The following is a 14,194-nucleotide window of genomic DNA, read 5'->3' as shown; positions in this document are numbered from 1 at the left end:
TTTTCAATACAGCTTGATGAAGCAACAGATAGTAATAAAAATGTTCATTTAATTGCCTATGCTCGATTTTGTGATAATATGTCAGTAGTGGAAGAACTACTTTTTTGCAAACCAATAGAACTCAAAACAACAGCGCTCCCATAATTCGTTATTTTAAATGATTTTATGAAAGAGGCAAACATAGAAAGAAAAAATTGCTTCGGTATAAGCACCGATGGTCATTTCGCATTCTATTCCACCGAATATCCATATCCACCGAACAAGGTCATTTCGCATTCTATTACCATTTTCAACATCCTACCTTTTCGAAACTGGATTTTCTGCGATGACTTCTTTGAAGACAAAATATAGATCTCGGCTAAATATAGAAATAGAACTGAGAGTGGCTATTTCTAATATTAAGCCTTCCTTCGAAAAACTTTGCTCTGCAAGACAGGCCCAAGGAAGTCACTAATAATTATTAAACTAGTTTTTAATTTAGTATGTTTTGATTAAGTAAGTTTCGATTAGTAAATTGTTTTACTTTAATAAGTTATTAAATATGTCGAAATGTATTTTATTTTTCTATGTGTATGTGTGCTTTTTCTTTTTGGATATTCTCACGCCCCCCCCCCCTCTAGTGTGCTCGCGCCCCCCTAGGGGGGCGCGCCCCACAGGTTGAGAATTGCTGACTTAAGAACTTGAGATCTTTTAAAATTTATTGCTATTCACACAGGAACGATATGTAGCAAAACAAATTTATACTCATTAGAAAAGTTAGAACATATTCACGAATTAATTTTAAGGCCCATCTTTTTAAACATTCTGCTGAAAAGAAGATTTTAACAATACATATACGTACGCATAAGAATATACATATGTATATATATGTGCATAAATTGAGGCAGCATTGAGTCACTTGTTAAGTAGCCAGTCAGTAGATGAGTCGAAAGATAGTCTATAGTTTCTCATTTGTCTGTTGTAACTGTTTACTACCGACGTGCTCGTTCTGTGAAGCTATTTACTGTAAACGTTGTTCTGTACGCATCGACAGTGTTTCGTTGCTTGTGTGTTGGCATTTTCTTCTTGAACATCATTTTTTGTTATTCAGTTTTTTGGAAAAGTAAACCTACTGCATCGGGCCCGTTAATATTGTGATCATCAGATTTGCGGATTTTTTTTCATTGAATTTGATTGAATTTTCCATAACAATATCATCTCTCGAAAATGAATAAATCGAAGAATAAAATCTTATACATTGAAAATGGAGTGATTTTCATAATAAAGATTAAAGGTATTGTGGAATGGTCAAATCAAATAATCATATATATATATATATATATATATATATATTGGGTTGGCAACTAAGTAATTGCGGATTTTTTTTAGAAAATCAAAAACAATTTTTTCATAGAACTAAATAACTTTATTCTGTAATGTATTGCCCATTTTGATCAATAACCTTTCGCCATCTTTCAGGCAGCATCATAATCCCACGTTCATAAAACTTCTGGTTTTTATTAGTAAAAAACTGAATCAAGTACGATTTGACATAATCATTATTATTGAAATTTTTACTATTCAAGGAGTTTTGTAAAGATCGAAACAAAAAGTAATCAGATAGTGCAAGGTCAGGACTATACGGTGGATGTGGCAAAATATCCCAACCAAGCTCCAATAATTTTTGCCGAGTGACCAAAGATGTGCCTGGCCTTGCATTGTCATGATGGAATACAACACCTTTTCGATTTGTCAATTCGGGCTGCTTTTCTTCAACTGCATTGTTTAATTTCATTAGTTGTTCAATGTAGACATCAGAATTGATCGTTCGGTTGGGTGGTAAGAGTTCAAAGTAGACAATTCCTTTGTAATCCCACCAAACTGATAACAAAACCTTCTTTTGATGAATATCAGCTTTTGATGTTGTTTGAGTTGGTTCACCTGGCCTGCTCCACGATCTTTTCCGCTTGATAATGTTGTAAACAATCCATTTTTCATCGCCAGTTATCAGTCGTTTTAAAAATGGATAATTTTCATTACGTTTCTTTAGCAAATCGCAGCTGTTAATGCGTTGCGTTAAATGCGTTTCTTTCAGTTCGTGAGGAACCCATGTATCGAGTTTTTGAACATAGCCAAGTTGTTTTAAGTGATTTTCAATGCATGTATGGGATACATGAAGCTTCTCTGCAATCTCACGTGTTGTACTGTGACGATCCGAATCGATTATTGCTTTGATTAGGTCGTCATCAACTTCAACTGGACTACCAGAGTGTTTTTCATCTTTGAGTGAAAAATCACCAGAATGAAATTTGGCAAACCAATTTTGACACTGCCGTTCTTTTAAGGCTTCGTCACCATAAACAGCACATAACTTTTTATGAGATTGCGATGCATTTTTCCCTTTGCGGAAATCAAAAAGCAAAATATGACGAAAATGTTCCTTTTTATTTTCCATTTTTCAACGAACGCCAAACGAAAACTACGCAACCGATCAAAAAACTTTTTTGACTGATTGACAGCTGAATTGCCAACTATCAAATAACAAAATGTGTTTTACATTTGTACTACGTCTGCAAACCTAAAAATTCAACTGAAGCCATCTATGAGTGAAATTCGCAATTAGCTTTAATATGTTACAAAAATATTCTTTCTCAGATTATACCATCAGAAGATATAGCAGAAAAATATCAAACATCTGCTTAATTTTAAAGTAACTAGCATTTTAATTCGTTTTTTGGGGGAAAGTGAAGTGATTCTTCACAGTTTTTGAAGAACACCTGAGCTAAACTATTGCAAAATCAGAGCAAAATATGCGAGTTTACTGAATTTTTACTACCGCGTTTTATTTATTTTCCCTAAGCTGCTTTAATGGTTTTAACTTGCTTCATCGTGTTTTATTTGCTGTTACAATTTTAACCACATGTGTGGTGCAGTTTAGCCAGATTTGGTTCTTCTGCTATTAAAATCCAACATCTAAACTAATTACCTTTAAATAACGTAATAAATCACTATTTCTTGAATTTAATAAATGAAAATAAAAAAAGTAGGTAAATAAGTTTGTGTCGAAACTACAACACATTCATTTGATTATTGTAAAAGATATTTCATTTCAGTTTCCAATAGTTATATTATTTTAAATATAAGATCAATTTCCTTTCCTAACGATTTTCTAAGAATGATTTAACTAATAATTATTAAATGTATTCACATATCATAATTTAAGGCAAAACTGTATAGCTTAGTCTTACAGAATGAGGATTATTTTTTTATGGACAGAAACTAATTATTGAAATATTTAATCTTTGAATCTCAGTTGTTAGAAGTAATTAGAAAAACGAAAAAAAAAAAAAAAAATCGCTGGGCATTTTTTTTTTTTGTGTGTGTGTGTGTGAAAAATCTGAAGCGTTCAGTTTAGCATATACTTTAGGGGAAAAGAAATCACGTTTTTTTTAGGGCCATTGTTGACAGTGACATCGAATCCCTTTGGAATCGAGCTTTTCTCTTGTTCCGAGTGCAATGAAAACACACGTAAATGTTCCCTACCTAAGGAGGGTGGGGGGATGAGAAAAATGCTGTTCTTTCTTCACTTTTTTTTTTTTTTGCTTTCATTTTTTTTTTTTTATCCCGTGTACGCCGCTCTGACTTTTTACGATTTATTTTCTTTACCGGGGCGATTTGGCAGCTGCGATTCTGTTGTAAATAAAGCAGAGATCACGTTTTTGTTTAGGTACGGTTTTATAGGAGGGATGAACAAAAGGATGGCAGGAACAGTACCGCTGTCATTTGACATTTCTTTTACGAGTCCCGGGACTAGGGATACTTGCTGCAAGAAAAAAAAAGCATCGCATGATCTGTGCATTGCAGAGTGTTTGCTGTAGCCGACGAAAGGCCCATTGGTGGGAATAAGAAAGCGGATCAGAAACTAAAGAAATAGTGTCTATTTCCGTGAATATTTGATGCCGTAAAATGGCGTTAAGAATAACTTCGAAATCCCAAAAGGACTTTAAAAATCTTTCGTAGCAGAAAGATGAGCGAAAAAACGATAACTTAAATTTTCTTTTTCTGAATGATCTCAATTCCAGAAGCTTAATATGCTATACTGTAAAGCGACACATTTATTTAAATAAGTATTTCTCTAAAGCCATTGGAGAATGTTGCTAGACAATCCAAAAGGAAATAATAGGTCGTCAAATATGGAAAATGTGAATATTAATCCTAAAAATTATGCATTAAATGTTTTCATTCATTGGAAACATTTACTGCATTCATTGGACATTTCTGCAAAAAAATCGAACTTTTCTTTGTTTTCTGAAAATTAAAATAATATGTTTTGACTTCGCATCTGGGAAATAATGATAAATTTTTTTTTTTTGTTTTGCAAGAGTTATCGTCAAATAAGTTAAGGATTTATATTAATCTATTGAATAAAAGGTAAAAATTACTATTTTCTTTACAAAAATGAGAAAAAGAAGCTTCATATATATTGAGATACTAAGGATATAAAAGATATTTTCTTATATATATGGATTCTAATAATTTTCAACATTTAGTTCAAAACAATGCTTTAAACCTCCTATGTTAACTTTTAACTTCTGTTTTTATAATTTCAGCTACAAGTTTTATCTTTATATCCATTAATAATAAAATAGAATGTGTTTGCTCTCAACCGACAAAATCGTATGACTTTTATATTTCAAATTTAGCGTATATATATATATATATATATATATATATATATATATATCACAAAATTTGCACCAAGGAGTGATATTTTATAAAATTTGATTACAATTTTAAGTAATAAAATATTGAGCTTTATTTTGGCACACTTTTTATTATAATTTCAGAAAATATTACTGCACAAGGACTGAATTTAAACCGCTATAAGATACAAAACTCTATTTTTTAATACTTTTCATGAGGAAAATATACTTTTAATTTTATTGTTTGTTTTTTTTTGTTTTGTTTGTTTGTTTTATGTTTTTCACAATCTGTCAATGGAGCGCGGGTCACGTAAAATTTCTTATTCAGGGAAAATAAACCTGTATTTAATGCGTTAATGATATTATTTTAGTTTCATCTATATATATTCCTGAATTTTAACTTTTCAAAAAAATTTTAAATTTTTAACAATACTTACATTTTACCGTTGCATTAAAATTAAAATCAGTTAAATTGCTTTATCAAATATTTAATCATACATTTTTTATATTGTTGAATGTGAAAGACGAATTAGTTTGTTTATTATTACATGATATTTTGATGAGGAATAAAAATGTTCATTATAATACCGTGAAACACAAATTGTAATCATAAAAAGAATTATTTTAAATGTTGCATTTTGAATGGCACTATGAAATCACTGAAATTCAATTCTTTTAGAACTTGATTACATAATAAGTAGAGCAAGTGCTAGGCTATTAAAATAACACGGCATTTATCACAATTTGATGTTTAAAATCTGTTTGATAAGGTAATAATAAATTATGCTAATTATAAAAAATTAATTGAAATTAATTACTCCCAATAATCTTGGAGATCCATCTGGTTGTTAAAAATGCTTAGTAAAATATATTATACCGAGTGTTTCATAAAATATTAAATTATGAAACACTAGCTGCACATTACATTACTTTCATATTATACAAAAATGCTTCATGATTGTCTAATTAAGTAAATATTTGCTCAAGGTAATCAGAAATTTTTTTTTCTTTTTTTCCGTTAGTAATTCAAGAGAGAAATTTAACGAAGATTAAAAATGCCAAAAATTTTCTCGAGAAATAAAAATAAATTTAAAGGCGTGTTGTTGAAATTAAAAAAAAATATTCTTGGAGCAGGTAAACAGTGAAAAAATATTTGATAAAATATATTTTCAAAATGAGGCATTAAAATTTGAAGAAGAATTTTTTATTTACTTACTACAAGGCTAAAATAAAATGTTATAATATATAAATCATTGTTGTGAACATGGTATAAGTTTTGTCAAATCTATTCAGTATGGAGTTTAATATACTTTATTTCCATGTAAATTCAGTCCAAGCTTATGAAAACATAATTATTTAATATCAAACAATTTTCTCATCTTCCATCTTAAAAATTTCAGTAAAATAAACAGACGGTTATTTTTCTAAAGATTTTGGAAGAAAAATTAGTTATACATAGAGAATTAGTATTTAATGTAAATAATAAAGTAAAAAGAATAGCATTCTTTTTTTGTACCTGACTTGCTTTACTCGTATAAAAAATAAAATTTTAGCGATTAATAGTTAAATGTAATTTTTTAAGGCACATGACTACGTTATGATTCTTTTTAACGAAACGTAATAAAAAAGCTATAATTTTGAAATATCGCATACAAAAATTGAAAAAAATATCTATAAAAACCAAATATACCAGAAAAATACCAAAATATATATTTTTTTAAATTTGGAATTGTTTTCTTATTGGTTAAAAATCATCAAATTTCACTTTGGAAATTTATCAAATAATTCGTTCAAAATCGTAGATGGCATAAGAGATATGCTACCTAGATCCCTAACTAAAAATAAGCTAAATTCCTGTCTTGTATCAAATGTGTTAAATTTTTTCGCATTGCAAAGCACTAAAATAATAATTGCTGAATATTTTTGAAGGAACAGATTTCTATTCAGAATTCTATTCAGATTCCTATTTCAGAAAGTGTAAATCATATTAAAAGATAATGATACTGCATTTGAATATATAATATGCATTAGATTTAAATTTTGAGTTTTTTCATAATAAAATTGAATAAAAATTTAGAATTTTAGAAAATAGTATTTAAAAAATAGCATTAAAACGTGTATTATGAAAATATAATCAAAAATAAGCTCAGAAACAATATTCATACAGATTTATTAAGAAGAATCTTTAGAAAATAAGAATACTGAAAAATTATTTTTTTTTAATATTATTCGCCAAATAATCGACTTTTTAAACTAATACTCAAAACTTAATAATTAAATTTAGCCTTTAAAACTTTTTCTCTCATTTTCCATTTTCTGAAAATGACAATTATTTTATGTCATTAATTACATTTATATTTTGTTACACGCTTGTTAGAATTATAATGTTTCTCAAAGCTGGCAAAACATGCGCTTCCTCATTTCAGTTCTAAAAAAAATAACTCACTATAATGACAGCAGTGTTTTGTCAGCTTATTTTGTCCCTATAATAGGATGATGAAGTTCCCTATCACTGATGCCACTCACTGGAAGAAATAAAAGCAGCAAAAGTGTGAAAACGAGCACTCTCAACATTTCACCGATATACCCTTTTCTTTTTACTCGCCATGAGTGCACGGTTACAGTGTTTTTGCTGTCATCAATCATTCCGAAGAATACAGAATGTAATGCCTCCCCTGATGTATATCATTATGATTCGCTGTTTTAGCATGGAATAGAAAGTTGAAGAAAACAAATACTAGGTAGAACATTCAGAAATTCTCTCAGATAAGTTAATTAACTAATATTTCGAAATTTGGGGTTAATTAGTGAAAATGAATGAGAGTATTTCAGTAATTGCTCAAAAATGAGCACTAAACTCTTAAAAGCTTAGAAAAAAAGGATATTTAATAGGTTTTTGCTCCATTTTGGGTGTTTTATAGAATCCAAAAGCACTTTATCAATTAAAATTTGTTTTAAAACTAATTTCAAAATTCAAAAACCTAAAAATTAGAGGCTTTTGGCAATTACTTAACTGATGAATCTGGAATATAGTTTAAAATAATTTAAAGGCGTTGAAGTTCATAATTACCTTAATTTAGAATTTCTAATCCTCAAAATGTATTAGACTTTTAGGCGTGTTATCATAATAACCTTAACGATGTCTATCATAATGTCATTAAAATATAACTGTTGGAGTAATCTATCTGCAGATTGCACGTTGTGCTTTGAGGTAATATAAATCTATTTGTATATTTTCTAAGTAGGCTGTTTAAACAAATACACAGTCTTTCATCCTTAGCTTTGAAAAACTGAAAAACTATAACATACTAAAATATTTCTTGAGAAAAAAGGGGTTGAAAAAGAGGTTTGGATTTCATTGCATATAGATTAACTTTTGTTGAAAATCATGCAAAAATATTTTATAAAAGAATCTTTAAAATCCAGAAAAAATTGCTAATCTTGGTAAATTGCAAAGACGTTTTTTTATTTCCAACTTTCAGAAGAAAAAAAATCAGCAGATATATTTTCTAAATTTAAGATGCTATACATCTCGGAATGTTTTTGTTAACTGTATTTTAATTTAAATTAAAAGAAAATATTTTATAATTTAACATTCATATGCTTCAAAGTATATTTCTACTATATGTTAAACTCTGAAGTAGAATATGCCAAAAGATAAACACGCTCACGCACATATTTTTACTATTAAAAAAGATTTAAAATTATTCAACTAAATTCTAAAATTTAAAATATATACTTTTTATATTAATCTATACTTATAATAAAAATCAAGGAGTGCACGCGCGCGCGCGTGTATGTGTGTGTGTGTGTGTGTGTGTGTTACATAGCTTGGACGTCGAAAATATGCACTTCAGAGCTATTTTTTTTTTAAATTTTTAATTAGAATTTTACGAGATTAAAACTTAGGGGAAATTTTGGAGTTTTTTCGTGATGACTTTCAAAAATATTATCGCACGAAATTGATTTTTAAATCAAATTGAAGTCCAAAAAATTTTCCTTCCAATAGTACCAATGTTTTTATCTGCAAATTAAATTTCTATTTTTAATGAATTTTTATATAAATATTTTAACCATATTTTTCAACAATATATTTCCCATAAAATAAAAATTAAATTTAATCTGCATGCGCACGTCATATTTTTGATTTTCCTCTTAAAAATAATTGAATATAATGAGTTAGAAAATGCACTAGATTAAATTAAAATATTTTTAATTTCAAAAATATTAATATTTTTCAAATTAATAATATGTTGTTACATTTTTAGTGAAGTATTGTTTATCCGATTATTATCGTTATAACAGAATGTTGTTTATCTAAAAATTCAAAGAAATTTCTTTCTCAATAATAAGGGAAATAAACGAAAGGATTCCTGTTTTACATTTCAGTGAGCACTAAGTAAGAATATTATTTAATGCATTACAGAAGAGAAAGGCATTTTCTATTAACCGATACTCAGAAATTAGTATTCATAATTTTTTTTAAAGCAAAATTCAATGTATGAATTTTGAACACATACGAAATTATGTGTCGCCCTAATTATCATATTGGATGAAAAATATTGGATTTCTAATTAATTTTTATTACTGTAATAGTTTGGCTTATTTTATCTGTAAACTAAAAACCATGCATTCGACAATTAATGTAAAATATTTGTATTTCTGAAAAAAAAAGCTTTGAAATGTCATTGAGGGAAAAAATGTCTCTCTTTTCTTTGATTATTAGGGATTTTTAATACCGTTATAGACTTAAAACAAAAGATAAAATAGTTCCTTCGAGGACGATAAATAGTGAATAAACCTGTAAAATGGTCTCCCCAAAACATTCTCGCACACTCTGAAATAAATTTATCATGCCAAATAACGCCTTACATGGCACTGGCATTCAAAATTGACGAAATATTAAATTTTGGGATGAATTTTGCATTTTTAATGAATTTTTCGTATCATCCTTGGTGGGTTATTTTGCCCTATATCCCTGGCATGCTCAACAAATTGAAACAAAAATTGGCACATAACTACATCTATAGTCACAAATCCTTATACCAAAATTGATATATTTAAGTCTTTGCGTTTTTGAATTGTCGCGTTTACTTATTTCTGAAAGTTCAGACCGACAGACAGTCAACCTGTAGTTTGATTTAGCTCAAAATTTATTAGATGTCTGCACTATAGTTGTTGAATCCGTATATCCAACACATATCAATCGAGTTCTCCTTGTTTTGTTGTTATCGAGTAAAAAAAAAATTCGAACAGCCAGACAGACAGACTTCCTCTGAACAGATTTTACATAAAATTTCATAGAAATATGTAAATTTGGTATAAAGTCCATACACCAAATTTCATCCATCTGGCTCAAAATGTTTTTGAGTTATCTTTGTCTCAGCCAGAGAGACGGACATTTTGCAGAAATGTGTTTTTGGAACTCAAGGAGGTCTAAAATGTGGAGATTCGTCAATTTCTCTCGAAAGTAAAAAAATCAACGAATGAAGCGAAAGTGGAATGAAAATTAAATATGGTGTAAATGAGAATTGTTTGGTTGCCCCATTTATTGGCAGAAGAATCTTAAAAATTGACGTCAGATGGAATCGGTCGTGGTAGATTCAAAGTATAACAACAGAACAAATCATGAATCACTTTTATTTAGTAATATCAATTTCTAATGATACAGATGCATGCAATTTTATTATTGATTGTGGGAAATAAGAAGTAATAAACAATAGAATTTTTTTGTATTGTTTTATATCACGGTAAAAATTTTCGATAAGAGGTTTATGTTGTTTAATTCAAGTCTGCTGGCTATGAACAAAAACATTTTCGAAGTAAAAATACATATAATGAAATTATTTCATTATTATCCGTAAATTTTTTTATCGCAACGAAATAATCCTTCCGATGGTTATAGAATGAAACCTCAAAGAGAATCAGGTAAGGTTAACGACGTTTTGTTCAAAACAGAACACAGAAAACAGAACATTCAAAACAGAGACTCAGGTGAAGCAACCAAGTTATAGTAATCAACAACTCAGAAGCAGCATGTCCTTATCAAACAACCGCAACTGCAAAAGCCACACAGATAGGAAAATATTTAGGTTGGCGATCAACAATCCAGAGAGATTTCGCTCAACTACTTTCTTGTCTCGGTTGATTACTACTACACACAATTGTTTGTGCGCCTTCAGTTTTTATAGCTCCATTAACAAGGCATATAATGTTCTTGAACATTCTTGAACAAAAGACGGAATCAGAAATCTAATGGAGTGATCGACAAAAATCTCAAAATAAAAATTCACTGTTTTACCAAACTGCTAAATGTTTGACAAGTTTGACATCGAAGTTAGGGGTCATCCATTCAGTATCCATTAATATTTTTTTTTTAACTTTCTTTCTTTTTCAGGAGACTGATTGTGTAGAGAAGCAATAATACAAATCCAACAAAACCAGCGTACAAATTCTAAATTAGCATCTGAGTGTGTATTATCTCATAACAGTGCAGTCAAAGTTGATCAATTCATGTCCTTTCTTCTTATCTCTCCTGCAGAGCAGATAAATAGTAGCCTTTCTAAAATGTTCTGTCAACTTCTTTCCTTTCCTTTGACAGGTCCATGATAAACACCCCAAACCCTGATGTCGCTCAATATAAAAAATAAGAAAGAAAAGGGTTGCGGTGTGTGTGTGTGGGGGGGGGGGGAGTTGCAAGAGTGAAACTTTCTTTCGAAAATGTTTCAACTCTTCATCTGATTACTCTTTTTTCTCTAGATAGTTTAAGTGGGTGTTGCATCGTTGCTGTCATCCATCTCTCACAAGCATGAATCGCGTAATGTGTTTCAGTAAGTGCACATCATGTTTTGTCATTTTAGTTTGGAATGAAAAACTGTGGGAAAAAGAGTTGATAGGTCATTCTTTCGATTTTATGCATAATTAAAATAACTTATTAGCATCAAGTGACATAATACTGGTCTTCAAATCCAAAAAAAGAAAATTAACTTGCCATAATTCCACAATTTTTAGAGTCTGTTAAATTATTACGGAAGAAGACTTAGTTTCTGTGTTGGGGAATTATAATGGAGAACTTATTATCGTCAGACGTTATTAATGTCTAAATTTTGAATGACAATTATTTAGCTAATTAGAAATAATGAATTTTCACGAAACATCATTTTTGTAAATTATAGGATTTTCATAATTATTTTGTAACTAGGGTAAAAAGGATTTTTTTACGAAGTTTGCAGTATAGTAAAATAGTATTTTGGCTTAAAAAATTCTTATACCCAGAAGCAAATATGTTATAAAAAGTTGAGAACTAATAAAACAAACTAAAACATTTTTTTAATGTTCTCAAGACGAGAGTTTAACAGTGAGGACTGATTAAATAAATTTTTAATCGCATATCAGCATCAGTATTCAGTTGATAATTCAATATTTTCTAAGATACCATGAGCTCATTTTTTTTTTAGTCTTTTATTAAGAATTTCCAATTTTAAAAAATAATGTGCTCCAAGAAGCGATTTAAGATTCCTGCCTCATCTTATTTTACGGGGATTATTTGGAACAAAAATTGTGTACAGACTATCTATAGAAAGATAAAGTGAGAAAATATTGTAATAGTCAAAAAATTCGAACCCTAAATTTTGACAAACTTTTCAGGGTTTTAAAAAATACATCTTCTTTGGCATCACGACTGTGCGGGAACAAGATAATTCTAAAAACGCTTTAAGCTAGAGGGATGAAATTTGGAATATTGACTTTGAACTAACGCTGTGGAATTACACCAAATTTTGAATGACCTCCATTCAGAGGAAAACCAATCGTCTGCCTGTCGATAACTTCATATCGTGAAGAGTTAGATAAACGGTAGGCAAGCTTAAATCTAAAATGCAACTTTTTTCGAACTTTTAACCAAATCTCTTTGTCTGTCCGTACTTTCGTATCCTCTCGGACGCAATAATTCATAAAAATAATGATTTAAATCAATGGTATTTGGTATTCTTTCTTGTGTCTTAAATCGTAATTCCATGCCAATTTCGATTACAATCAGTAGGGAAAAAAGATGACAAAATTACATTTCCGCACTACAGACCGTTAAAATTTTAGATCTTTGCCAATAATCTATGTTTCGTAACCGATATTTTCGTCAATGCCTTACCCAAATCCCACATTCTTTTTTTGTGGGGGGGGGGAGATAGAACTTTTAATGGAGAGTATGAGAAAATTCGGGGAGATTAGCCCTACTGATTTCTAGATTTTTGACTTTTCAGGATCTGTTTGCATTCAAAATTCTTTCTTATCCGTACAAGCTCATTACACATTTGTAGCATCATTTGCAAAATGCATAAATCTAAGTGTAACCATCAATACATGAAAGAGAATTTAATTATGAATTACATTAAATTGATTTTTAGGCCCAGTAGGTAAAAAACATATTGTAACTCATATATATATATATATATATACAAACAATACCTTTTAAAAGAACGAAAAAATGTGTTGAGATAGGGGTGTTTGTGAATTTTCAGATATCAATATGAAAAATAAAAGACTTTAATTGTCTGTCTTAATTAATGGATATTAACATTTTAAATTATGTGAAAAAAGTTTTAAAAACTTACGAAAATGTTCTGATGCTCAAACAATATCAATTGCAGTTCATTGGATTTTGCTGCTGTATAATTTTCAAGCAGACATTTCAATGAAATATAGCTAAATTATCCTAAATAATAAAATTCCGCCAATATTGCTGCTTTGAATTTCTTATAATATAATTATTGTTAATAAACCGTGGTAAAAAGTTTAAGAAAACATTTGAAATATGCAGTGAAATATCGCTTAACGATCATAATAATAATACTCATAAGCAAAATAATCGTTAATGGAAACAATTTTTCCCTTGAGAATCCATATAAAATGAAACAATGTGTTCAATTACAAAATAAATACTAAAATAAAGTTATAATGATTTTAATTTATGCATACTTTTGTTGCAAAAATTTGTGTAAAAGCATTCGTCTTTAATTACGCTACAAAATTTTGTGGAAATGAGACACAGCACTGCCGTTAAATAAATTTGTAGAGTGACTAGCTATAGCGTAATAAGTGCGATGCTTTTCAAAGTACGATGCATTGTTTCCCACGCCTCTCTCTTATTTCAACAGAAAGTTGCTACTTAGGTGAGTTTATTTTTATCACCTTTCCAGAGCAAACCCTTTCTGCAGACATAGAATGGCAAGTCCATAAGTTTTTCCGATAGTTCCGGCCACATTCTTCCGCCAATTTATTGATGCCTTGCTATCCACTTTCAGCTCCATAACCTGGGTCAATCTTCTCGATTACGGCTCCATGGGCACTTGCACAAAATTAATCGGAATCATGTTCGACAACGCTGTCCGGGCAAAACTTCGTCTATGTAGATATAATAATTATTTTCAAACAAGAAACTGTTAGATTGATACAAGTTAATTCAACATGTAGCGTCATGGTATTTCCTCATAAGCTTGTTCTGCAAAACATCGTTG

This window comes from Argiope bruennichi, chromosome 2 (genome assembly GCF_947563725.1).
Source record: "Argiope bruennichi chromosome 2, qqArgBrue1.1, whole genome shotgun sequence".
NCBI classification, from domain to species: Eukaryota; Metazoa; Arthropoda; class Arachnida; order Araneae; family Araneidae; genus Argiope; species Argiope bruennichi.
The sequence above is the reverse complement of the archived record's forward strand: the minus strand, read 5'-3'. Positions refer to the sequence as shown.